Source organism: Orcinus orca, chromosome 10, assembly GCF_937001465.1.
Source record: "Orcinus orca chromosome 10, mOrcOrc1.1, whole genome shotgun sequence".
Taxonomy (NCBI): domain Eukaryota; kingdom Metazoa; phylum Chordata; class Mammalia; order Artiodactyla; family Delphinidae; genus Orcinus; species Orcinus orca.
In genome coordinates this window covers 21645341-21670850 of record NC_064568.1, presented here as the reverse complement: position 1 = coordinate 21670850, position 25510 = coordinate 21645341, and positions in this window count along the sequence as shown.

Sequence of the window (25510 nt, the reverse complement as noted above, 5' to 3'; positions counted from 1 at the left end):
TGAAATTCCAGCCAGGCAATCTTTCAGAAGAGTTTTGTAGATGAAAATCTGAGGCATACTTTGTGAGATAGCCTCTCTTGCGCCACCACTGCATGGAGTCACGGTCCTTGTTAATTTTATTAATTTGTAGGTTTGGTAGTTGACCTCAGAAGTGGTTCTGAATTCTGCAACATGCTCAGTGAAATGTTCTAGCAAAAACATAGTTGAATCAGAGTGTATAGAAAGTCAACTATCGTGTCTGTGAGACAACCAGTTCTTTTTTCATACTTGGCTTGCTGTATGAATCTGTTTTCTCATCTGGTCATTACAGAAATCAAATAAAAATATAATTACACATAGATAGGTAAGCAGATGTTAGCTGGCTAGCTAGCTAGCTAGATAGATAGATAGATATTGGATGGGCAAGTGATGAAGCTTAGAGGAAGAAAATGTTCTGTATATCCTCGGGAAATCAGCATTAATATGCAGCATGCAAAATATATCAAAGAAAGACCACTCTACTGGTCTCATTTTCTAAACAAGCATGACGGGTAAAGTTAGAGCAAACTAGAAGATGAGATGAGCAAAAGCAGTTTCTTCCTAGTCATACCCAAACAGTTAAGACAAAAAATCAATGGGAGCACTTTATGTAGACATCACCAAAGGTTGCCAATTTAGCATGATGAGAATGAATGGAAAGAAGCTGAAAAGTAACTGGAAATGAACAGTCACTACTTTCTCTCCTAAGTGTCTGCCTGTACGTAACTCTACTACGATTTCAAGTCATTTTTCTTTGAGTCAAAAGCCAGTGTGAGCAATGAGTCCCTTATTTCAGAATCCTAATCATGCTGGAGGCAGCATCATGTCGTACCTGGACCACTGGACTTAGACAAGAAAGATCCAGGCTGTGATGTGAGTCAGTTATTGTGTCACCTCAAATGAGTCACTCTACCTCTCTGGGTTTCCATGTCGCTGTCCTGAAAATGAGGTGGCTGGAATAGAGAATCTGCTGGATGCATTTTAGCTATGAGCATGGGGCATTATGCTGGGTTGAGAGCATGGGCTTTGGCAGATAGGCCAAGCCTTCCACTTAAATAGCTTTGTCTATGATGTTTCTTAACTTCTTTAAGTCTCAGCTTTCTTATCTGAAAATGGGCTTAATAATAGTGTTCACTTCACAAGGAGACGGTTTACATAAAGCCTCCTAAAACATAATATCTAGTCGATAAATAACAGCTGATATTCCTTGGGTTGTTCTGTAATAATGACTGGTTTTAATTTTTAAAACCAGAAGATGTTATGGGAGAGAAATAAAGTGGGAGACGAGTCATGTGAAAAGGAGGCTGTGAGGGGTGACCCCCAGTCAGGCCACCTGGCAGTCCACGTGACCTCAGGCCATCTTGAGAGACCATGTGATAAAGTTAAACCATGATACCGATTCCTATTTATGATATTACTTTTTAAGTTTTCAGTAACAGCAGGCAGAGTGAAGTTGGGAAAAGCACGGGAATGAAACTTGAAAAACTTATTCCTTTTGGTAGAAAGCTTTAAAAAGTAGAGAATGACTTAAAAGTTTTTCCTTCGTTGAACTTTTTAAAAATAAAACTTACTAATCGGGAACTTATTCTACTCGACATGTTCATTTCTCAAGTCTATATTCATCCATTCCTGAGGTCTTGACAAATAGTGAGATGGCAGAAGGAAGTGGCAAAAATATCCCTAACTTCCATCGGAACACAAATGCAGTCTGTGTGTGGGCTTCAGAGACCTGTGCTAAAGGCAGGAGGTCCCCCCCAGGCATTCTCATTATTATTTCTTGACTTCAGAAGACAACCTGAATGTCCTAGATGAGGCAACCAACCCTGGAAGAGAAGGGGACAGGCTGAGTTTTCTAAAAACAGGTTTATAAAATATGAAATTGGTTTCTTGGGCCCATGTGTTGTGGGAATATTAAAACTGTGCCTTGAATTAAGGGTCTGTCACTTGCTCCATGAAATGCTTGTGTCTTCAAGAGGGGCTTTATGTGGCAAATGAAATAGAGGTGAAACAGAAATGCAGGTTTTTCTCAAGATGTGTTGCTCTAAAGAAAAGTGGTTTTGTTGCTTGGACTTGCAAGGAATTGCCTTCAGTATCTAGAATAAGGTTTACTTTGACCACTGTGACAGATCTATCTGGTTTTTGTGTAGTCTTAAGTACCATATATGCCTGAATGTAAGGCAAGGTATCTTCCTCAAAATTCACCATTCAGAAAATAGGGAGTCACCTTACAATACAAGTTCATACCAAGTTTCTAAATTACTTTATTTTGAACAACCAAGTATAAATTGGGAAAAACCTGGCCTGAAAGATATTCAGTCCATTTTAGTTTAAGATACTTGTAGAGGTCCCTGTACAGGGCTAATTTTTTACATTTAATTTCTGCTTGTCTTTAAACACCTATTGAATTCATTTCTGCAGGGATGACCCTCACAGCTGCAAAGTTTCAGTGTCATAAATAGGCCTTTTAAAAATCTCTTTAAAATAGAGTAGGTGGTGGCATTGAGGAGATCACAAGTGTAGCCAGTATAGAACAAGTGGGGAAAACAGTGTCCTAATGTTAAGCAAAGAATGTTCACAGCTTGGGATAAAATATCCAAATTTAGCAAAATACCTGGATTCTCTATGTGGCTGCCTGTTAAAATAAGCCACAAAGCTGATATGCTCTAGAAAACTGTTAGGTGATGCAACGTGTTTCCAGTGATGACAGAAACATTGAGTCAGAGATACACACCTCCGGCTGTCAGGGCCTTCACAGTTTGCTCAGCTGCAGAGAGCTGCCTCATCGAAGGGCACACCCCTCTGAGAGTAGCCCACATTCAGTGACTGATGTAGTGGCAACATAAAGACCTGGCCCAGCCTGGGACAACTCTAATGGGTCCTGGGCACTCCAGAGCTCTCCACCGGGTGAGCCAAGATTTTATTGGGCCTGCCTCACAGCAAAACTTCTCTCTTTTCCCGATCCTACATCTCACTCCCTCTCTACCTTCCCATCCACAGATGTTGATCCCTAATCAATACCCTGCTCACCAAACTCCATCTCAACATTTACTTCCAGAGAATGCAACCTGTACGAGCTGGTTAGAGGGCAGAGAGGGAGGAAAATTACAAGTTCTGTTCTAGGTGGAATATATGCAAGGTATCTGTTAGGCAGCTGGGGGGAGGGGGCGCCATGGAAACAATTATGTGTGAGCCTAGTGCTCACGGGAAAGGTCAAGGCTGGAGAAACAAATTTGGGAGACAGCAACTTAATAGATGGTATTTAAAGCCAGGGGACTAGAGGAGAGCTCTTAGGAAGTAAGTACAGGTAGTGAAGAAAAGAGTTCTAAGGATTGAGCCCTACCATTTAGAGGTCAGAGGAAGGGAATCCAACAAAGGAGATTGAAAAAGAAGCAACCAAGGAAATAGAAGAAAAACCAGTTGTGTTTGATATTCTGGAAACCTAGGAAAGAGTTTCGAAGAAGTGATCATCTATTTCAGTGTGCTGGGAGTTTGAATCATATAAGGATATAGGTAATCCCTAGATTTGGCAAGACAGAGTCATTTCCAACTTGACAAGAATGATTCCGTGGAATGGTCTGGATAGAAAGCCTGGTCTGAGTATTTTCAGGATAGATTAGATGTAAAGAAGTGGAAAGGGGGAGTATGAAGAATTCTTTTCTTTTGCTATCAAGGGGAAGGGAGAAATGGGGTTGTGGCTGGAGGGAGAAATAAGGTTGAGGGAAAGCATTTTAAGGAGGGAAATAATTTCAACTTGGTTATAAACTGATGGGTATGAGCCTGTGGACAGTGAGAAAATAATGATACAAAAGGAAAAGGGGAGGGCTTCCCTGGTGGCGCAGTGGTTGAGAGTCCACATGCCGATGCAGGGGACACGGGTTCGTGCCCCGGTCCGGGAAGATCCCACATGCCACGGAGCGGCTGGGCCCGTGAGCCATGGCCGCTGAGCCTGCGCGTCCGGAGCCTGTGCTCCGCAACGGCAGAGGCCACAACAGTGAGAGGCCCGCGTACCGCAAGAAAAAAAAAAAAAAAAAAAGGAAAAGGGGAAGGTTATGAGAGGAAAGTCCTAGAGTGGGTGAGAAGGAATGGCATCGGATGCACAGGTAGAGGGACCAGATATGAGAAGGGACAGTTTTTATCCCATGTATTAGGAGGGAAATAAGAGAAACAGGTACAGATTCAGGTGGATGGTAGATTTGGTGGTGGAAATATGAGGGATTTGTTTTCTGGGTACTCCTACATTCTCAAGGTCATCACCTGAGAGTGGGAAAAAGGTCTTGACTTTCCAGTGCCAAGAGCATCATCTTTAACTCCTTTGTAGTCATCCCCCCACTTCACTTCTCTGTGACTGTGTGGATTTTCAAAAGCTTGTGACTGGCCACTTCTCACTCTCCTCCCTTTTTCCAATAGCTGTATCCCCCTGGTCCCGTGTCAGGGTATCCTCTCTTTCCTTTTGTGTTGTTCATTTTTTTCTAATGAGTTCACCCTCTTGGCAATGTGGTGTGACTCACAGCCATGCCATTTCTTCACACCTGAGTCAGTTTCCTTTCAGTTCTCATGACCCATTGATCCAGCTCCTTCTTCCATTTGTTGGAGCGGGTTTTTTTCTTATGCTTTGGTCAGGATGCATTTGTCACTAAACAATGTGTGCCTCCCTGTTCAATTCCCAGATCCTGCACACACAAAAAAGAGTTGATTCCAAATAGGAATATTTAGGTACAAAAATAAATTGTTCAGCTCTTCACATGTGCCTGCACCCCTGGAGGCCATTGATAATCACGTTGCTTAGTTGCCCAGAGATCCTACACTGTTTGATTCCTAAAATACTCTCAGCAGTAGAACATTTATCCAATGACAGGTTCGCAGTCATTTCCCATTGAACATTCATCCTATGAATCTTCTGCCCACACACAACAAAAATCCTGCCAGCACCATGGGAGACCTCAGAGATCCCCAATGCCCCGTATATGCCTGCATAGCCCAGGCTCTGGACTCAGACTTGCAGGCTCTCTTAGAGGAAAACATAGGCAGAACACTCTATGACATATATCACAGCAAGGTCCTTTTTGATCCATCTCCTAGATAAATGGAAATAAAAACAAAAATAAACAAATGGGACCTAATGAAACTTAAAAGCTTTTGCACAGCAAAGGAAACCATAAAGAAGACCAAAAGACAACCCTCCGAATGGGAGAAAATATTTGCAAACGAAGCAACTGACAAAGGATTAATCTCCAAAATATACAAGCAGCTCATGCAGCTCAATAACAAAAAAACAAACAACCCAATCCAAAAATGGGCAGAAGACCTAAATAGACATTTCTCCAAAAAAGATATACAGATTGCCAACAAACACATGAAAGAATGCTCAACGTCACTAATCATTAGAGAAACGCAAACCAAAACTACAATGAGGTATCACCTCACACTGGTCAGAATGACCATCATCAAAAAATCTACAAACAATAAATGCTGGGGAGGGTGTGGAGAAAAGGGTACCCTCTTGTAGTATTAGTGGGAATGTAAATTGATACAGTCACTATGGAGAACAGTATGGAGGTTCCTTAAAAAACTAAAGATAGAACTACCATACGACCCAGCAATCCCACTACTGGGCATATACCCTGAGAAAACCATAATGCAAAATGAGTCATGTGCCACAATGTTCATTGCATCAGTGTTTACAATAGCCAGGACATGGAAGCAACCCAAGTGTCCATCAACAGATGAATGGATAAAGAAGATGTGTCACATATATGCAATGGAATATTACTCAGCCATAAAAAGAAATGAAAATGAGTTATTTATAGTGAGGTAAATGGACCTAGAGTCTGTCAGACAGAGTGAAGTAAGTCAGAAAGACAAAAACAAATACCATATGCTAACACATATATATGGAATCTAAAAAAAAATGGTACTGAAGAACCTAGGGGCTGGACAGGAATAAAGACATGGACGTAGAGAATGGACTTGAGGACATGGGGAGGGGGAAAGGTAAGCTGGGACAAACTGAGAGAGTGGCATTGACATATATACACTACCAGATGTAAAATAGATAACTATGGGAGGCAGCCGCATAGCACAGGGAGATCATCCTAGAGGGGTGGGATAGGGAGGGTGGGAGAGAGACGCAAGAGGGAGGAGATATGGGGGTATATGTACACGTATAGCTGATTCACTTTGTTATACAGCAGAAACTAACACACCATTGTAAAGCAATTATACTTCAATAAAGAGTTTTAAAAAAATAAAAATAAAGGCAGGTAACCTTACCTCTTTTACTTAATTTCCCCATCTGAGAAATATGGATAGTAATAGTATTTATCATTGTTACGATGAGCATTGAAAGAGCTAAAAAGTATCAAGTGATTTAAAAAGTGCCTCACATATAGTGAGCCCTCAATACTAAATACTCTGGTTGCTATTGTTATCTTTATTTTACTGACTTCTAGCTTCACCAGCTTGTGGTCCAAAATGAGGTCATGGCATTCAATATACAAGTGAAATGACTCTGAGCACAGTGCTTCCTGCAGAGAGAATGATGTCTTTCTTCCCTACCTGGGCCAGTTCCCCCCTCACAGTCACTCCAAGGCCACACGAATGCTTTTTAAAGTCTGGTGATCAGTGACCCCAGCAGCTAAACAGACTGACTGAACACTTCACATATAGAAATGAATGAATAATAAGCCTACAAGGGTATCAACCAGAAGCCCAAGTCAAGCCAAAATGGCTGCTCATTCCCCAAAGTTTTGCGTTTTGAGCTCTGACCTTTTTCAAGCAATATGTGAGGTTGTGGGGAACTGGGGACAACGTCAAGAATGCCCAGTACCAGTGGTGCAGATGAACCTATTTGTAGGGCAGGCATAGAGATGTAGATGTAGAGAACGGATATGTGGACACAGGGTGGGAAGGGGAGGGTGGGATGAACTGGGAGATTAGGTTTGATGTAAATACACTCACATGTGTAAAATAGATAGCTGGTGGGAACCTGCTGAGCTCAGCCTGGTGCCCTGTGATGACCTAGTCTGGGGGGGGAGGGTGAGGAGGGAGATCCAAGAGGGAGGGGGTGTAGGTATACATATAGCTGATTCACTTCATTGTGCAGCAGAAACTAACAGAACATCGTGAAGCAATTTTACTCCAATAGAAATAAAAACTCCTGGAGATAAAAAAAAAATTTTTTTTTCTTTACAATCAGAAGGAAAAAGAGATAGGGTTATAGAAATGTTTTAATTTTTCCCCATATCAGAAAAAAATTTTCTTAATTAATTTTTTGTTGAAGTATAGTTGACTTACAGTGTTGTGTTGATTTCTGCTGTGCAGCAAAGTGATTCAGTTATACATATACATATACATTCTTTTTTATATTCTTTTCCATTATGGTTTATCACAGGATAGTGAATATAGTTCCCTGTGCTCTACAGTAGGACCTTGTTGTTTATATGTAGAATCTAAAATATGACCAAATGAACCTATCTACAAAACAGACTTGTGGTCACCAAGGGGGAGGGCGGGGAGGGGAGGGATGGATTGGGAGTTTGGAGTTAGCAGATGTGGAAAAAAAAAAAAAGAAATTTTTAGGCCATGAAAATTCATTAAGTTTTGCCTACACAAAATGAAAAATAAATTGTTTACGTATTTAAAGTGTAAAAAAAAAAAAAGGAGTGCCCAGTACCAGCATGGGTCCGCCTAAGAGAACTAGAAAGTGGGTGAGTTAGGGGACAGAGTGCTCTGACCATGTCTTAGAAACCATATATAGAAAAGCCTTTGCCAGCCTGAGCTGTTCCCAGCAGGGCTGCGTGCCCAGAGCCTGACCTCAGATTCAGAACAGAGAAAGTAGGCTGCAATCTTTTCCCTGACCAAAACATTGTCTAAAGTGAAGCATTTTTCCTCTTTGTTTTGACAGTGCACTAGAGGTCTGTGGACCCTTCTGAGCTGCGTGATAGGTTGCCTGGGGCCTAAATAATTACTTGGAATGGAGAAATGGGTTCTTTTTACGCACAGTCATTGTCAGCGCTATGGCTACTGCTTTAAGACTTTGAGATTATTTTTGCAGGCTTAAAGATTGATCACACTATCGGTTTTTTTACAGTCTTTCTCTCTTTCTAATTGAGATGGAATATTGCGTTAGTTTTAGGTGTACAATATAATGATTTGATAGATGTATATATTACAAAATGATCACCAAAATAAGCATAGTTAACATCCACCACCACACATAGTTACAATTTCTTTTTTCTTGTGATGAGAGCTTTTAAGATCTAATCTCTTAGCAACTTTCAGATATACTATATACTGTGTTATTACTTATAGTCACCACGTGGTACATTACATCCCCAGGATTTATTTATCTTAGACCTGGAACTTTGTACCTTTTGACCGTACACTCCTTTCCTTTTTCAGTGTGATAGGAGCCATGTAGGTAGGAAGAGATAAAATGTATCTTGAGCAAGTGATATTCACTTAATAAGTGAGAAGAATGGAGCTGCACCCCACCTGTGCACAGCTAGTGTTCTAAGAGGAGTCAGGTGTGTCCCCTAAGGGAATTCCCGTTCCCAAATAACCTGGATGGCAAGAGCTAGCAGTGGCTTTTTCATGGTGTCTCATCATGTTACAAAACTGTGGGAATATGTTGTTTGTCTCTTCACTCTCTGTCCCTGCTCCACCCCACCAAAAATCAGGTCCCTGGTTTTTCTTTGGGGACATCATCCCTCAGCTCTTCTCCACGTGTTTCAGGTGGGGTTTACCTCACACCTTTATTTCCAATCAGAGGCTCTGATGGGCCTAAGTCAAGACCCCTCCCTAAGGAATTGGCTCAAGCATGAGCATCTGACCAGATCAGAACCAATAAGATACAGGAAACATTTTGGAGGGAGAGAGGGTGTTTCCCGGAATGAGCAACCCTGGCTTTCTCAGCCCCTGTCAAGTGAGATGAGAGGAGATGGAATCTAGCACTGCTACAGAAATACTGCTGCCATTAGAGAGCATGAGGAATTACTGAAGGCAAATGCAGAGCCCAAAGATGAAGGAGATTCTGCAGGTGGCAGGACAGAGGAGAGCCACGTGGGTGCTGGCAACACCGTCTGTGCCTTTTTTTTTTTTCAGTTGAATTATAGTTGATTTACAATGTTGTGTTAATTTCTTCTGTACAACAAAGTGACTCAGTTATACATATATATGTGTATATATATATATATATATATATATATTCTTTTCCATTATGGTTTATCACAGGATATGGAATATAGTTCCCTGTGCTATACAGTTGGACCTTGTTGTTTATCCATTCTATATATAATAGTTTGCATCTGCTAATCCCGAATGCCCACTCCATCCCTTCCCCCACATCCCCTCCCCCTTGGCAACCACAAGTCTGTTCTCTATGTCTGTGAGTTTGTTTCTGTTTTGTAGATAGGTTCATTTGTGTCATATTTTAGATTCCACATATAAGTGATATCATATGGTATTTGTCTTTCTCTTTCTGACTCTACTTCTCTTAGTATGATAACCTCTAAGTCCATCCATGTCTGCGCCTTTGAATGAAGCCTCACCTGAAATATACTGTAGTCTCTAGACCAGTGCTTTCCATTGTGTGGTCCCTGGACCAGCAGAGTCAGCCTTAGCTGAGAACTTGCCTAACAATGCAAACTGTTGAGTCCCCACTCCAGACTTCCTGAATCAGAACTCTGTGCGTGCAGTCCCATAATCTACATTTTATTAAGCCTTCGGGGTGATTGGGTTGCACACTGAAGTTTGAGAAGCACTGCTGTTGACCGATACAATAGAAAGTAAGCTAATAGAAAGTTAGCTAGTCTAACTCAAGTACAATCATTCCAGGGTTCTCAGTACCACAAGCCGATCTATGCCTTTCTTATTAAAGCTGGTCTGAGTTTGGTTTTTATATTCCTCATCCTAGCTTTAATCTTTTTGTTCTAATAGTAGGAAAATCAGATGAAATGTCTTAATCAGAATTCTTCCTTATATTTCCAAAACATATTGAATTATGTGATGATTCCTGCTCCTTGGGACAGCTCTCTGAAGGACAGCAAGGATGTTCAGCGTACAAACTCCTCATTGTAGGGATGAGAAAACCGAAGTGCGATCCCTTAAACCTCCTGGCTGGCTAAAAGTCTGGTCTGGTTCTTTCCACCATACTTGGCTACCTGTGCAGCAGAGTAATTAGACCCACAGCTGACGGAGTCTAGCCAACCCACGTTTATATCCTGATTCTGCTACACGGGAGCTTCTAGCTTTTGTGTCTCAGTTTCTTTATCTGTGAAATGATGAAAACGGTTCTGCTTCCTTCAGATGCCTAGTGTGAGGGATCTCTGAGAATTAGTATGGAAAGGGACAAGCTCTGGGCAAATGGTCAATAAATTGTGTCCATTCAGAATAATATTGTCAAATCCATCATTGCTACTGCACTATAAAATGCAGGGCTGCCCCCACAGCAGACTGAACCGAGCCAGGAAGTGTTATCTGGGAGAAGCAGCATCTCGGTCCTGCACGGAGTTATCCAGCCTGCTGATTTCAGGGAGCCCTCTGAATTCCCTCAGCCAGTCACCTAACTCAAGCGGCTCCAATCAGCCTCATAATGAAATCTCTCACTTCAGCTTCCCATCAGAAGCTGTGTTTCTAAACCTCATCCCCTTTAAGGCCATCTTTCTTCTGAAGGGAGCGAGGCTGCTGGTGGTTAAGAGTTGTTTAAATTGCCATCAAAACAATTAGAAGGTGAATCATTTTTACTAAAGAAGCGGTCTTTATTCCTGTCCTGCCCCTAGGTTCAGGCTAGGAATGAAGACGTAGAGAATGGACTTGAGGACACGGGGAGGGGGAAGGGTAAGCTGGGACAAAGTGAGAGAGTAGCATTGACATATATACACTACCAAACGTAAAATAGATAACTAGTGGGAAGCAGCCGCATAGCACAGGGAGATCAGCTCGGTGCTTTGTGACCACCTAGAGGGGTGGCATAGGGAGGGTGGGAGGGAGACGCAAGAGGGAGGGGTATGGGGATATATGAATACATACAGCTGATTCACTTTGTTATACAGCATAAACTGACACACCATTGTAAAGCAATTATACTCCAGTAAAGATGTTTAAAAAAAAAAAGAACCGGTGTGCTTGAATCAGTGGGTATCTCGCTCATTTCCATGGATGCTTGATTCATGCCTCATCCACACAGAGGGAGGTGGTTTATTAAGGATTATGACGTCCTGCCTTCTCTGGGCCATCCAGAGGTTGTGCTGCTCTGGGAGGGGAGGGACCACATTAAGCCCAGTAATATTTTTAGAGCTGCATTTCTCTTGCCTGGCTCTAGATCATTCATCTGGCCTTTAAGCATGGCTACAACTTAAGTGACACACCAGGGACATTTTCCCGATAGATCTCATTTGGAGCTGAATCTTGTAGCTGCATGAATAAAATGGATATCTGTTTAATAACTGCCTGGGTTCAAGTCCCAGCTTTGCCACTTAATACCTGGATGACTGTGAGGAAAATATTTAGCCATTTGGTGCCCTGGTTTATCCATCTTTGAAACGGGGATAATGGAACCTACCCATAGGATAATGATTAAACAAGTTAACGTTTGTTAAACCTTCGATGAGTAAAAATGAATAATAATAATAAATAATAATATTTACCTTTTACTAAGAACTTATTTTGTGCCAGACTTTACGCTAAGCACTTTGCATTTAACAGATATGTTAATCCCAAACATAAATCACTGTAGTAGTGTGATAGTAATAATAAACAATATTGATAACAGTATTAATAATAATGGCAGAAATAATAATAATAATGTGTGCACACAGAACTAGAGTACTATGTCTAACCTCACAAAACCTTATTAGTGAGGTTCTATTATGATCTCCATTCTGCACATGGGTAAACTGAGCCACAGAAATGATAAGTATCTTTCCCAAAGTCACACAACTACCAAGTGGCAGAGTTAGAATTCAAATTTCATCCTCCCTGACTACAGATCCCAAGCTTTCAATTGCCCGCCAACTCAAAACCACATAAATATTGCATTATAAAATGAAGGTGTCGGTGTTCACATTTTCTAGATGCATGGGATAGATCAAAAATGTCAATAGCATTTTTTTCTCTAGGCAAATCATTCCAAATAGGAGACACATAAATGGAATGGAGAACTGTAAAGGTTCCCAGTTGGCTGTGGGGCAAGCCCGGTGTGCTCCATGAAAACGAGGGATCGTTTTCCAAGTGAAAAATGACTCCATTAGTAATAAGTTTTAAAAACTATAGAGTCAGCACCTTTCAGAAGATACTCAGTTGGGTAATAGAAAAAAAAAGTAGAGGCTTTTATAGCATCCAATTACATGACAAGTGAGTTACATTTAAAGGAATTGAAAAAAAGTGATTTCAAATGTGAAATGAGGGGTGTGAGCAAGTGTAACCAGTCCTCATATTAAGCTCTTTCCAAGCCCATGGGGGAGGTGAAGTCATAAAGGATAAGCATGTAACCTGACTTGAACTTGACGATTCTGCATGTAAGTAAGCAGGGGTGTCTGGTGACCAGAGACAAAAGGGAAGATTAGAAGATTAGAGTCATCACTCATCCACTACCCACTCTGTGCCTACTTCTGTGTGAGGTCCTTCCCAACACCGTGTTCTGGTCCTTCCTAGAGTGTTTCATCGGGAACCCTTATGAGCCCCATTTTACAAAAGAGGAAACTGGAACTTTGAGGTAGTAAGTGACTTGCCCACGGTCCTTCCGCCTGGTAAGGGGCCAAACTGGGGTTCGTACTGGTGTCTGTGTACTTGAGAGCCAACGCACTTCCCACCACATCATGTTTCCTTTCTAAAAAGAGACCACAAGAGAAACTCCAGGATTTGAAGGCTCAGTTTTAGGGGAAATGACTTTTGATTTTCTTTGCACAATGTCACATTTAGGTAGAGAGGTAATTCTTTTAGAGGTGGAGACAAATTGAAGCCTTGCTATTGTGGAAACACCTAAGAAAAGAGAGCCTAATGATAAAGATTAGGGAAGATCCCTTCTGGGACTAAGTTCAAGAGAAGGATTTGTGTATTTATCTTTATGTCCTAGTGTTTTCTGCCAAGCTGGTGTAAAGTCCATGCTTCATAAACGTTCACTCCGTTGGCTCGAATTTTGTTCTTTTAGTTCCCAACCCCCTTAGGCGGAGCCAAATATACTTTAAGTTCCTTGAACCCTGGGAGAATGTCTAGCATTTCTTTGATACCCACATCTGCCCTCCAAGGCACAATGGTAAGCGTGTAGGTGCTCAAATCAATGCAATTAATACAGACCCCATAGGAAATTCTGTTAGGGTTTGCTTCAAGTTCAGTGTACTTTGGGAGGCTATGAAGGACTGAGCTAGACATTGATACCAAGCTAGACCAAAATAGTAGCTGTATCCTCAGAAATTCTGATTAAGCAGGATTGAGAGAATAACGACTAGAGATTGAAATTTTAAAAATAAGACTCTGTTTACTGCAAATCCGTATACAGAAAGAAGAAATGACGGAAGCCCAAAAGAACGGTTTAACTCTTCCATCTTCCTGGAATCTTGAAATTATAATCATTGTTGTATTCACCCTTATATAGAATTAACTTAGTTGCTTGAACAAGTGGCCAGGAATTGTCCTTTTGTGTGTGGTTAGGGGTGTGGTTATTTTGATTTGTTTTCCTAGAACTGCTTTTTATTTTTCTGTGGTCACAGGATTCTAGTAATGTGGGGGAATTCGGGGCACAGGTGTCTCAGAAATCAAGGGTAGTTTATAGATTCTTGTAGTAGAGGAAGGGAGCAGATTAATAGTTCCCCAAATATACCGATGTCCTAATCACCCAAAACCAGTGAACGTGTTACGTTTATACGGCAAACGACATTTTGCAGATGTTTAAGGGGTTACGAGGATTAAGTTAAGGGTCTTGAGATGGGAACGTTTTCTTGGATTATCCACATGGGCTCAATCCTAGGGATCCCTCTAAATGGAGACAGGGTGTTAGAGCCAGAGAAGGAAACGTGATTGATGGAGCAGAGGTCAGAGTAATAAGACTGCTCACCTGGAAGAGAGAAGAGAGCCACGAGCCAAGGAGTGCAGGCAGCCTCTAGAAGCTGTGAAAGGCAAGGGACCGTTTCTCCCCCGGAGCCTCCAGAAGAAACGTAGCGAGACTTCTGACCTCCAGAAGTGTAACATAATACATCTGTATTGCTTAAGCCACCCGGTTTGTGGTAATTTGTTACAGCAGCCATAGGAGACTAGGACAAAGTTCCCCATCAGCAGCCTCGGCCAGAGATGGGTGTTTCCTGACGGGAGCTTCAGCAAATAGTCTACCTGATTGGAAGCCTAAGTATTATCTTTGGGTACTTGTGATGTAGCTTAGGGTTTCTCAGTCTCTTCAGCGTCAGCGCTATTAATATTCTGGCGGGATGGTTCCTTGTTGTGGGGCCGTCCTGTGCATGGTACGACGCTTAGCAGCGTCCCTCGCTTCTACCCAGTAGACGACAGTAGTACCTCTTCCCCTCAGTTGTGACCATCAGAAATGTCTCCAGACATTGCCAAAGGTCCCCTGGGGAGAGGAAGAGCAGCAAAAGTGCCAGGCTGAGAACCATTGATCTAGCTCGATCACATCCTCCTCAGTTTTCAAATTTCTGGTGACAGTGAGCAAGCCATCTTTCTCCCACGGCCCTAATTCATAAATTAGCCAAACCCTAAGACACACAAAATATGCTGTAGTCAGAGTCATTTTGTTGCTCAATTATAAGGCAAAAAAATCCTCACGTCTATACTTGATAGAATAATCTCATGGCTTGTACCAAAATATCAGACAGGATTTCTTTGTGGATGAAACTCCGCTGATAACCTAAGGCAAGTTATTCATCTCCTCAGCCCAGCCAGCCAACACCTTAAGCCTGTTACTCTCAGTAAATGCCAGATAAAGTGTTTTATCAAATTGAGTGAAATGGCTTTGCGGCCCTCCTCTTTATTGGTGGAAGTTCATTGGGAATCCAATTCATAACTGTTACTGGTTCAAAATTCCCAAAATGTACTGGGATGAAATGTGGTAAAGTCTGAGTAAAGGAGAGGGTACACTCTGTGCCTCGTCTGGTTCCAAAATGTGGTTGTTATTGGACATGGAAGCAGAAGCAGCCTCTAGAAAGCCAGTTCTCCCTTCTCTGAATCAACATGCCTGCCAAAGGAGGCCTGAATTCAGGAGGCGGGGTGGGTGGGAGGAGCGCAAGGGAGAACCGATTCCAGTTCATTTACCAACAGAAATTCACATTGTGCCATGGATAGGTTTGGCAGAGATAAGGCCGTCAGAAGTGGGAAAAGGACAAGAGAATAAATGACACTGAGTTACGATCAGCTAGGATGGACGGGTAGGAGGATGTTATAGACTAAATGTCTGCGTCCCCTAAAAATGCTCATGGTGAAGTCCTAACCTCCAATGTAATGGCATATGGAGATGGGGCCTTTGGGAGGTATTAGGTTTAGATGAGGTCAAGAGAGTGGGGGCCCCAGGATGGGGTTACTGTGCTTATAAGAAGAGCCCAGAGCTCTTTCTCTCTCCAACATGCAAGGACACAGAAAAAAGGTAATCATCCTCAAGGCAGGATGACAACCCTCACCAAGAACCCAACCATGCTGGTACCCCGATCTCGGACTTCCTGGCCTCCAGAACTGTGGGAAACAAACGTCTATTGTTTAAGCCACCCAATCTCTGGTATTCTGTTGTAGCAGCTTGAGGAGGCTAAGATGAGCAACTGAACCACAGAAATTTTATGAAGAGCTAGAAAGATACCAACGTATTTGAGTTTCTTGGAATGACCCCTACCATCACCATCAAACCTGAGACCTCTGGCTTTTTAATTAGTTCTCTGAATTTTGTAAACATGAAAATCATGTGCTAGGTTGAAGACTAGATTCTCACTAGCTCTATGAGTGTGTACAGGTCTCTTTCTTGCTTCCCTTTTTTGGTTTCTATATTAAAATGGGCATAATAATACCTGCCTTGAAAGAGCATCATTAAAAGAGAATGAAATCATAGGTGTGAAATTCATAGGTATGTGATAGGCACTCAGTAAAGGTAAGTCTTCTCCCCTCCCATCTAGCCTCATCTTGATCAATTGAAAACAGGTCAAACCTAAATGAGGCAGGTTCAGTTAGTGTGTGAGTGTGAATGAGGGCATGTGAACATTTATGCCTGATTTGGATAATTACCAACACTAGTATACTCAAGTATGAAGGGTAGTTCTTCTAAGGGTCTCTTTGTGGTAAATATTTGAAAACACTGCTTTTGTAAACCCATCTTCTAGTCCCCATTCTTCTGGTAATTTCACCTTGATTCTCCTTTGAGAAGTCTCCTTTTTCTCATCCTCAGTCTATGAGTTTCGGTGGGAGCTGAGAACACTCTGTCTCATACACACACACACACACACACACACACACACACACACACACACACCTAACTCAGGAAAGAACACTTCCTTGGTTTGTAAATATGATCATCTACACCAATTATTTCCGATTCCACATATACGCATTAATTTGTTTTTCTCTTTCTGACTTACTTCACTCTGTATGACAGTCTCTAGGTCCATCCCCGTCTCTACAAATGACCCATTTTCGTTCCTTTTTATGGCTGAGTAATATTCCATTGTATATATGTACCACATCTTCTTTATCCATTCCTCTTTTGATGGACATTTAGGTTGTTTCCATGTCCTGGCTATTGTAAATAGTGCTGCAATGAATATTGGGGTGCATGTGTCTTTTTGAATTATGGTTTTCTCTGGGTATATGCCCAGTAGTGGGGTTGCTGGGTCACATGGTAGTTCTATTTTTAGTTTTTTAAGGAACCTCCATACTGTTCTCCATAGTGGGTGTCTCAATTTATATTCTTACCAGCAGTGCAAGCAGAAATAGAGATACAGACATAGAGAACAAACATATGGATACCAAGGAGGAAAGGGGAGGGGTGGGATGAATTGGGAGATTGGGATTGACATATATACACTATCAATACCATGTATAAAATAGATAACTAATGAGAACCCACTGTATAGCACAGGGAACACTACTCAGTGCTCTGTGTTGACCTAAATGGGAAGGAAATCCAAAAAAGAGGGGATATATGTATATGTGTTGCTGGTTCACTTTGCTGTACAGTAGAAACTAACACAACATTGTAAAGCAGCTATACTCCAATAAAAATTTTAGAAAAAACAAAAACACTTCCTTGCGTCTGGCCAGTGAGTTTATTAATCATTACCCAAACCAGATCAGAATAAATTAATCTCGAGAATACTGTTAGAATTCATTAAAAGGGGAAAGATTTCTTTCTGCTGGGATTGCTGGTAATAAGTGTAATCTGAGCCTGGGGTTGTCAGGAGCCACCATAATGAGAAGGCCAGTGTAGAACTTAAAAGTCATCACAGAAGAAAGCAGAGCTGAGAAATGGAGAGAGAGTGATGGCAACAAGTCCCCTGGATCCAGCTGTTCCTGAAGCTAGTTGGTCCCTTGACCTTCCAGGGATTTGAGCCAATTTATGTTTAAGCCAGAATGGATTCAGTATCTCTCACTCTCTCCATAAAGACTCCTGAAAAATATATCCTCCCACAATTATTTCAGGATTTCACCTTGGGGTGAAATTTCCTGTGTTCAGAAATTAATTTTCTCAGCCAAAAGGAGACTCTGCAGCTGCTCTTCAAATGCTGTTAGAACCATCTCAGGGCTAATTGGTTGAGAATGTATACTGATGGCCAAGCTCCCAGCACCACCTCCTGGGAGACTGACCACAGCTACGGTCTCAGTGCTAGTTGTAAAGAAGTTTCACTGTCGGCCAAACAAGGCCCCAGTTTGAAACTATTAAGCCGAAGCCACCCCTTTCTAATAACCAAGGAGAATTCTCCTTCCTTCCATGTGGCACTGGATAAGGGATACAGAGCTAGCCTCATTTAGCTATAAAGATTCCAACTGTTACTTGCTGCCTGAAGTCCCCCCAACATGAAATAGTAGGGGCTACTTTTCTCCCTTCTACTCCAACCATTGTCTTTTCCAGAAGACCCAGCCAGCACTTCTCCTGTTTTAATAAGTATTAGAGAGGTTTGTCTAATCAGGGAGGAAAAAGAGATAATAATAGGTCAGAAAAGAAAGCAAGGGAAGCAGAAATATGAGTGTAGGGTCCAAATGATGTGCTGCCATGATTTGTGGCAACATAGCATTTAGAAAGGAGATTCACTAATGAGAGGTTTCATTTTATTCATAAATTTTTCCTGATGTAAAACATGTAACTTTTTCTTGCTACTTAACTGCCAAATAAACTTGGAGAAACATGTCCATAGGAATAATGACTCCCTCAGATACTGCCAAGTATCTGAGGGAGTAACGTCAAGATGAGTGCAGATATCTAGGAATTAGCAATACTTGGGTCCATGATTGACATACCAAGCTAGCCTTTTCGTGTCTGCAATCACTGTCTACCTTTTGGTGCGTGGATATCCTTCTCTATGAATTATGTAAGATGAATCCAACTGTGCTGCTTTGACAATATTTCTTACGTAGGCACAACTTTTGTTAATTTCTCTACATTTCAAGTCAAAAAAATACGTCCTGAGTGAGTGACTGTCCTTTGAAAAGGTCTAGACTAGAAGAAGGAAAGTATTTAAAGATGGGTAAGATTAAGATGCCTCCGTAATTCTCTGCATGGGTAGCTCCAGCAATGTTATTATTCTATCAATTTTATGCCAGTAGGAATGCAAAGAGAAGAGTTTGGTTTTGGAAATGAGAAATGAAAATATAAAGTGGCTTTGATAATTAGACATGCTCTTTTTCCTTAACACTGACTAGTCTTGAAATCACTAACCTGGGAAGGCATCTACCATGTGTCTGGAAATCAGAGACTACAGTTTCTAAGGGCCCTGGATCCCTCTCTCTCTCTAGATCTCTTTCTGCTTTTTCTAGGGCTTCCTCCAAAGGTTTCAAAGCCAATTCTCTTCCTTCCTCCCAGCTAAATGGAAATGTGGGACTGAAGCTGCCATCAACCTATATCTCTTGAAATGCGCATGTCCCAAGTTCAAGAAACAACAACCATAAATAGATTAGAATGCCTCTGTATCTCATTGCCAAATCCCAGGAGAATCTGATGGCCAAAATCGGGCCAGGTGTTCACCTCTGATCCAATCACCTCATCCTGAGGGGTGATACCGGGTAATACAAACATTGTCATTAATAACCACAGGGTTATTTTGGAAGTAACTCCGAATCGCAGATGGTAGCTTTTCAAAAGCCATCTCTGTCGTTCCAAAATCAAAGTCCCCATTCCTTTCTGTGCTTTGCTCCCTTGCCATCTTGAGCTAATTACAGCTGTGGAGCCTGCCCTCCAAATCCTAGCAGGGAGAAAGCTTGTTTCCCCTTAAGTGGAGCTTAGGCAAATGTTGCTTTTTCAAATGCAGATTTCATACAAACAGGCCCTGAAGTTTAAAAGGTGTCTTTAAACCCCATTAAATAACACAGTTCCTTAGCAGGAATATCTCCTGGGGTGGGATGTCTTCTATTCAAATGCCATGTTATGACAAGCATGACAGACTTGATGGGCATCTGTTCTGACTCATGACATCCCTTAAATTAAGTTAGGTAGAATGTGTGCAGGCGTTCTAAGAAAATCTCCTCGGGGCCCCAGTCCTATTATTTTTCTTAATAGCTCTGAGTTATGACTGTCTTCTCCTAGGGACAGTAAACCCTCTTTCCATACTGGCTACATCATAGCATGTTTTTAGTACCTGATACCTTACCAGCAAAGCCAGTTGGGCTGCCACACATTTAAATACTAATTTACTGTTGCATTTCTTCTCCTCTCTCTCTCTTCTTCCAATAGGCCAGAGTCGGCTTCCCCCACCTGAACTTTAATTTCTGCAAATGCTACAAGGGCCCCTCCTGTTTCCAATTTAACCTTCACCAAAGAGAAGAGTCCTGGGATGCCTCCTAATCCCCAACTTATGCCTCAAACTTGATTCACAGTCGCCGTTTCTTTGGTGGCAAAGGCTCAACTTGCCTGTGATCATTATTGGTTATATTGGCTCTTCGATCCAATTTAGCGCATCCTCTCCATTGATCACTGCAATGTAAATCTACCTCGTTATTTTAGCTTCAAGGAAATTTGAGGCAGGACTTAATCGGTTACAAGTCATCAGGAGTAAGTTTCTCTCTGTTTCTCAGTTCTGCTTTCCTATCAGGCAGCTTTGTGAAGACAGCTGGCAGCTGCAGTGTCACATGCTCCCAGCCTCAAGCCAGCAGAAGGCAAGAGTCAATTTTCCAATAGAGAAATTCCAGAATTTCTGTTGGCTTAGTTTCAGTCACTGTGCTCAGGAGAACAAGATGTTCATTGGTCAACCCTAGTTCATTGGTCCGCTCTTAGACCTTCTACTCACTAGAGGCCAGTAGCACACTTCTCCCACCACCACCACCACCCCCAACTGCCTCAGTTTGGACAACTAAAAATGTCACCAGACATTGCCAAATGTCTCCTAGGGGGCAAAACGTGCACCTGGTTCGAAATCATTGGCCCAGTCAAGCCATTTGAGTGGCCAACCTCTTCTTGGTTTACTACGAAATAGCCATTCACAATCCTGTAACTCTGGCTTCTTAACCTTCTTGGAAGCATCACTTAGAAGGAATCACTGTGCATAAGAATCAACCAGATTCTCAGGGCCCACCTCCAGAGACCATAGCTTAGTAATCACGTGTAGAGTCATAGAATGTGCGGTTTTTATAAGTACTTTGAGACCCAGTTCCATAGAGTGCTGTTGGTCATTTGGCCACTAGTTCCTTCATTCAAGATCTATTTACTGAGCATGTACTGTGCTAAGAACTGTCCTAGAAGCTGGAAATACAAATATCACTTCCTTCAGTGAGCTTTCATTCTAGTGGAGGAGACAGGCAGTAAACAGTAAATTATATAGTATAATGAAATGTGATAAGTCATATGGGAAAACATCAAACCTTAAATGGGGGTGGCGACGGTAGAGGGGGAATCCCAGGAGTGGAGATAATAGACATGGTGACCTCAGTGAGGGAGTAACATGTGAGCAGGCACATGGAGGATTTGAGGAAGTATTCCAGCATGCATCTAAGGGAAGAACAGATCAGAGCCAGGAGAGCCAGTGCAAAGGCCCTGAGGTGGGTGTGTGCCTGACTTACTGAAGGAGTACCAAGGAGATGACTTGGCTGAGGCAGAGTGAGCAAGAGGAAGAGGGGGAGGGGATGAGGGCTAAGAGTTAATGGGGGGGTGGGGACTTCCCTGGTGGTCCAGTGGTAAAGAATCCACCTTACAATGCAGGGGACGCTGGTTCAATCCCTGGTCAGGGAACTAAGATCCCAAATGCCACGGGGCAACTAAGCCCACGTGCCACAACTACTGAGCTCGCGTGCCCTGGAGCCTGTGCGCCACAACTAGGAAGAGAAGCCCTGACACCACAGCAAAGAGCCTGCGTGCCGCAACGACAGGTCCCACATGCCTCAACAAAGATCCCTCATGCCACAGCTAAGACCCGAAGCAACCAAAAATAAATTAAATAAATAAATAATAAATAAATAAATCTTTTTTTAAAAAAAGAGTTAATGGGGGACAGGGAGAATATCACATAGAATCTTGTATAAAATTATATGTACTTCATACAGTGAGAAGTGATAAAAGAAATTTTCACATATTGTGATATGGGGAAGTCATTCTGGCTTACACATGAGTTAACATGAATTTTATGCTAACTCAAAGAGCCTGTTTGTGGCCTATCAAACATACATTGTACGGGGCTTCCCTGGTGACGCAGTGGTTGCGAGTCCGCCTGCCGATTCAGGGGACGCGGGTTCGTGCCCCGGTCCGGGAAGATCCCACGTGCCGCGGAGCGGCTGGGCCCGTGAGCCATGGCCGCTGAGCCTGCGCGTCCGGAGCCTGTGCTCCGCAACGCGAGAGGCCACAACGGGAGAGGCCACAACAGAGGCCCGCGTACCACCAAAAAAAAAAAAAAAAAAAGCCAAAAAAACCATATATACTGTATGGGAGGCAAAGATGGGAAAAGCAAGACTAGAGAGGAGGTTATGAGAAGCGGTGACAAGGAATTCGTGGGTGACATCACTGAGAGCGCTTTCCGTGCAGTGATCTGTGTGAAAGCCTGAAAAAACTGATTGAACTGGTTCAGAGGGAAAGTGAAGAGTATTAGCATAAACAATGCTTAGACGAGGTTTGCTTCAAGGAGAGCAGAAAAGTGAAGCTCCGGGGGAAGAAGCAATGGGATCAAGGGAGACTGTTTTAAGGTGGGAGAGACGCCCGTAGTTTTACACAGCTGGGAGCAATCTCTAGATTGGCGCGCACTGATGACGTAAAAGGGAGAGAGAGGTGAGTTGCGCGGGTGGTGTTTTCAAGCCGGAGAGCGAGGATCGGCTCTTGTGCGAGAGGAAAGGTGTTGCCTTTGCAGCGGAGCGCGGTCAGTTTACCTACAGCGACGAGAAGGAAGACGAGGAAGGTGAGTCCGTGTTGCGGTGGGACTTTGTGGAAGTTCTCTTGTTATTGTTTTAAACTTCTCAAAGAAAGAAACAGCAGGGTTGTCAGCTAAGAATGATGAGCAGGAGATGTTAGCATTTTGAGAAGGGAGGAGATGTCAGAAGGAGAGTAGGAGAGGGATGCGTTGTGGTACTAATGCCAGGAGCGTGGGTTTACACCCAGAGATGGGTCAAGGAATACGAAAGTGATGGAGTCACTTTCTTCTGTGTTGTTGGAAGGAAGGTGGGGACAGGATAACGTCCTCAGCACCGGGCATGGGTTTGAGGAACGTGTTCGGGACACACCAAGTTATTCATTGAGTCTTGGCGAACTATGGTGGAGAGGGCAAACCCTGGCAGGCAGAATTGGAATTGGGCGGCACGTGAAAAAAATGTCTTGCTGTACTGTTCGGTCTAAGTTTGATGTTGGCCTTGGACTAGTGCTTAATCCTCTGGTATATACGTGTTTGCCTTCTTGCCCTCACATCACCAGGATTTTCTCAGGGTTGGAGGTGGGGAGAAACTGTGAGAAGGTATTTGAAAGCCGTTCAACCTCTTCAGAGAACAGCTGCTATGAATCACCAAGTAGTGTTCCAGAATTAATACCAGTAGGGTTGGGGAAACATGTCTTCTAAAGTGAGGGTGCTTGTAATCTCGTGGTCACCCTGTGTTGAATAATAGATAGGTGCCTATCCCTTCCGCAAAGAAAATGAGATGAAAATGCTTTTTTCCAAAGTTATGCATTTTCAGAAGAGGACTGAGCCGTCAGCACCTCACTATCCTTGCATAAAGGAAGGCTCAACAGGGTCAATTAAGTTCACTTGTTGACTCATCCTATTAAAATGCCTCTAGGCCTCTAGGAAAAGCTGAGCCCAAAATGCATCGCCGTCAAAGAGAAAATTGATGGATGTAAATAGACCAGCCAACCAAATTGGGTCTGAGAGGCAAGACTAGAGATTGGAAGGACTTATTTGAAAATTATATAAAACTGTTGCTAAAAAGGAACTGACTGCATCTCTCTATGTGTTCCCTTATGTCCTTTAAAAAAAAAAAAAGTGCTTTTCTTACCTCACACCTTATAATGTACGTATCCGAACAAGCTTTGTTTCCTTCTCAGCAGTTGCCTTTGAAGTGTAGCATTTATCTATTGTAATGATGTTCACATGAGATGCTGTCATAACGTACATGGCATCCTTTTGCACCTGCCAGCTTCCCAGTACATCTCCTTCTAGGGGGATTTAATTTCAAGGAGAAGCTACCAGCTGTTCTGAGTCAAAGCTAACAAATAACATGGCTGATCAGATAGGGGATCTGAAATTTTAAGAAGGAGAGGCCTGGGCTTCCCTGGTGGTGCAGTGGTTAAGAATCCACCTGGGGCTTCCCTGGTGGCGCAGTGGTTGGGAGTCTGCCTGCCGATGCAGGGGACGCGGGTTTGTGCCCCGGTCCGGGAGGATCCCGTGTGCCGCGGAGCGGCTGGGTCCGTGGGCCATGGCCGCTGGGCCTGCGCGTCCGGAGCCTATGCTCACAGCGGGAGAGGCCACGGCAGTGAGAAGCCCGCGTACCACCAAAAAAAAATAATAATAATACATTGTACATCTGCTTTAATTATTAGAGAAAAGGACACATTGACCAAAAGTAAAGCATGTCCCCATTAAAAAAAAAGATTAAATGCCCCTCTTCCTGGGATGCCAATGCTGGTCCTCCTTTGATGATAAGACTCCCTTGCCAGGCGCCGAGGCCATACTGACTCTCTGTGTACGTGCTGGTCTGTTCTTCTGGGGTTTTTTGTTGTTTTTGTTTTTAACCTTGAAAAAATGTAACCCTGACTTTTTAATGTTCTTCGTTATGACAAGATATAAAACTGTGCTGGAAACCATGCTTCTCCAGAACAATTTCTCAGAGTAATCTGGAAAGCAGGCTTCCAGCCTCGTCCTCAGTTTGGCTCGAATAAAACTCTTTCCTATTCTTATTATTGATCGTGTATTGATTATTTTCGTCGACAGAAGACATGAACAAGTTTTGAGCAGAGGTGTGACATGATTTGACTTATGTCTTGTTGCTGAGTTTAAAATACTGTATGGGAGGGCTTCCCTGGTGGCGCAGTGGTTGAGAGTCCGCCTGCCGATGCAGGGGACACGGGTTCGTGCCCCGGTCCGGGAAGATCCCACGTGCCGCGGAGCGGCTGGGCCCGTGAGCCATGGCCGCTGAGCCTGCGCGTCCAGAGCCTGTGCTCCGCAACGGGAGAGGCCACAACAGTGAGAGGCCCGCGTACCACAAAAAAAAAAAAAAAAAAAAAAAAAAAAAGCCAAAAAAACCATATATACTGTATGGGAGGCAAAGATGGGAAAAGCAAGACTAGAGAGGAGGTTATGAGAAGCGGTGACAAGGAATTCGTGGGTGACATCACTGAGAGCGCTTTCCGTGCAGTGATCTGTGTGAAAGCCTGAAAAAACTGATTGAACTGGTTCAGAGGGAAAGTGAAGAGTATTAGCATAAACAATGCTTAGACGAGGTTTGCTTCAAGGAGAGCAGAAAAGTGAAGCTCCGGGGGAAGAAGCAATGGGATCAAGGGAGACTGTTTTAAGGTGGGAGAGACGCCCGTAGTTTTACACAGCTGGGAGCAATCTCTAGATTGGCACGCACTGATGACGTAAGAGGGAGAGAGAGGTGAGTTGCGCGGGTGGTGTTTTCAAGCCGGAGAGCGAGGATCGGCTGTTGTGCAAGAGGGAAGATGTTGCCTTTGCAGAGGAGCGTGGTCAGTTTACCTACAGCGACGAGAAGGAAGACGAGGAAGGTGAGTCCGTGTTGCGGTGGGACTTTGTGGACGTTCTCTTGTTATTGCTTTAATCTCAAAGAAAGAAACAGCAGGGTTGTCAGCTAAGAATGATGAGCAGGAGATGTTAGCATTTTGAGAAGGGAGGACATGTCAGAAGGAGAGTAGGAGAGGGATGCGTTGTGGTACTAATGC